Below are 2,500 nucleotides of genomic sequence, written 5' to 3' on the forward strand. Positions count from 1 at the left end.
CTCAGCCATTGCACTGAGGCTGTTGCTGACCCGTGCGAATTCCCCAAATGTGGGAATCTCGATTGCATAATTTCTGGTAGTGGGGGACTGCGTTCGCGCTCTCCCCTGATTATGTTGTTCTAAAGAAAAAACAGCTACGAATGCCTGCAATCGCACCCCAGGTGTTGGAGCGCTACGTTTCTTCAAACGTTTACACAAACGCATACGCAGTGTATTGCATTGCGTTTTTATACGGAGCTTTGAGTCTGGAATAACGTATTCCTTCATTCATCTATTCATTGTGGTATAACTAATCATTGTTTCTGTACAAGTGCGACCCCTGGCCCACTCCTAATGTGCTCCTGCGTATAAAAGCGTGTTTGGCGACGGGTAGAATTGCTTACGGCCATACCACCCTGAACACGCCCGATCTCGTCTGATCTCGGAAGCTAAGCAGGGTCGGGCCTGGTTAGTACTTGGATGGGAGACCGCCTGGGAATACCAGGTGCTGTAAGCTTTTTCTTTTCATCTCGAGCTTTTTGCCTGCAATTGTTTACCGTGGCCGGATCTTTACCGCCAACTGTTTGGGAGAATTGAAGCAACATACAGACACTGACAACGTCTCTCCAAAATCTTTTTGTGAAACACGCGGACAGTATAGTGAGACTGCCAGCAGGGAGCACCAGAGAGCTGCGACGAGAGCTCTACATTTCGACAACCTTCAGGCGCGCACACACACACACACACACACGCGCACGCGCGCACACACACACACACACACACACACACACACACACACACACACACACACACACACACACACACACACACACACACACACACAACAGAACATGATACCTGATATTATAACTTAGAGGATAGTGAAATATCAAAAACTATTCAATCGGATAATAATTGCGCTATCTGAGGATATTTGCCTACCTGTCGCTCATGAGGTCCGAGAAGAACTGAGCAGAATCTGGCTCTGTCCTGCTTATATTGCCTGTGAGTTCTGTTGGTAAGGCTGCCTGGGTTTGTGACGGCATAATGAGGAGAGCGTTCTTGGTCACCGGTTTATTCAGACGCGCCAGTGTGAGTTTATTGGGGCAGCGTAATGCATTCACTGCATGCTTTTCTGAATCAACGAGTTAAGTATCTCAGAATTATGGGATACGTTTTGATGGCAAATAAAAACGATGCTGTATTTTTCTGAATGAACCAGATAATCCCAAGAGAAGCTGCGTTAGCACAAATGATAAATAAACTCGTTTTTCAGGATAAATATAGTCTTGACAACACGCTATGTGTGGTGGACGCCTAGTGGTCCTTTTGAATTTGTATAGGCTGAGGCTGTTCTCGCTGTTAAACCGCCAAGCAGAGCGTCGTGTCTGGGAAGGTGGCCTCTAGGCCTGACCATGTGTGGGTATCGCTTCTCGGCCTTTTGGCTAAGATCAAGTGTAGTATCTGTTCTTATCAGTTTAATATCTGATACGTCCCCTACCCGGGGACCATATATTAAATTGATTTTTGGAACTTGGAGATGGAAAAGGGGCTTGCTCCGTCCACTCCACGCATCGACCTGGTATTGCAGTACCTCCAGGACCGGTGCACCCTCCTATGACTGTTCAAATCAAAAGGCATCTCCTGCTGATGCTACACCCGTCCGCGTTTGAGACAACAAAGTGACATGGATCATTTACAGTTTAAACGTGCGTATGAAAACGCACCATGAACATTTATTCCAACGGGATTCTGTTATAGGCTATGTATATATTTATATAAACAATAATACATTGTAGTGTTCAAATAACTCTGATCTCCAGGTTTGCTGTCGTTTTGCTTCCACCCACGCTGATTTCAGATGCAAGTTAAAAACGTGTGATCGGTGGTCTACAGTGTCTATACAGTCTAGACGTGCAGGAATGTTGCCAACACTTTGTGTTCCAGTGTATCTCGTCCCTTTGCAGAATGCTTTGCAACCGTCCCCCACGGGAGCACGCGTGGGCAACGTGTAGCCACCCTGAACGCTCACAACTCATACTTACCTGGCAAGGGAGATACCATGATCAAGAAGGTGGTTCACCCATAGCGAGGCTCAGCCATTGCACTGAGGCTGTTGCTGACCCGTGCGAATTCCCCAAATGTGGGAATCTCGATTGCATAATTTCTGGTAGTGGGGGACTGCGTTCGCGCTCTCCCCTGATTATGTTGTTCTAAAGAAAAAACAGCTACGAATGCCTGCAATCGCACCCCAGGTGTTGGAGCGCTACGTTTCTTCAAACGTTTACACAAACGCATACGCAGTGTATTGCATTGCGTTTTTATACGGAGCTTTGAGTCTGGAATAACGTATTCCTTCATTCATCTATTCATTGTGGTATAACTAATCATTGTTTCTGTACAAGTGCGACCCCTGGCCCACTCCTAATGTGCTCCTGCGTATAAAAGCGTGTTTGGCGACGGGTAGAATTGCTTACGGCCATACCACCCTGAACACGCCCGATCTCGTCTGATCTCGGAA

The 2,500-nt window shown here is 46.9% G+C and overlaps 5 non-coding genes across 5 annotated transcripts in view; all 5 read left to right on the plus strand.

The window, feature by feature from the left end:
* The window catches only part of LOC311370210 (U1 spliceosomal RNA), a 165-nt gene extending 57 nt beyond the window's left edge, over positions 1-108 (plus strand). The window contains exon 1 of the small nuclear RNA XR_014640536.1: positions 1-108. This exon is cut by the window's left edge and continues 57 nt beyond it. This is a non-coding gene — a small nuclear RNA (U1 spliceosomal RNA).
* A 269-nt stretch (positions 109-377) lies between these two features.
* Positions 378-496, plus strand: LOC311370038 (5S ribosomal RNA). Its single transcript, XR_014640367.1, has one exon. It is a non-coding gene; the product is annotated as a 5S ribosomal RNA (ribosomal RNA).
* Positions 497-1,404: 908 nt separating this feature from the next.
* Positions 1,405-1,595, plus strand: LOC311370427 (U2 spliceosomal RNA). The gene has a single exon (XR_014640750.1). It is a non-coding gene; the product is annotated as a U2 spliceosomal RNA (small nuclear RNA).
* A 421-nt stretch (positions 1,596-2,016) lies between these two features.
* On the plus strand, positions 2,017-2,181 carry LOC311370211 (U1 spliceosomal RNA). Its single transcript, XR_014640537.1, has one exon. It is a non-coding gene; the product is annotated as a U1 spliceosomal RNA (small nuclear RNA).
* A 269-nt stretch (positions 2,182-2,450) lies between these two features.
* The window catches only part of LOC311370050 (5S ribosomal RNA), a 119-nt gene continuing 69 nt past the window's right edge, over positions 2,451-2,500 (plus strand). The window contains exon 1 of the ribosomal RNA XR_014640379.1: positions 2,451-2,500. This exon is cut by the window's right edge and continues 69 nt beyond it. This is a non-coding gene — a ribosomal RNA (5S ribosomal RNA).

This window comes from Micromesistius poutassou (genome assembly GCF_964030765.1).
Source record: "Micromesistius poutassou genome assembly, chromosome: 24".
NCBI lineage: Eukaryota > Metazoa > Chordata > Actinopteri > Gadiformes > Gadidae > Micromesistius > Micromesistius poutassou.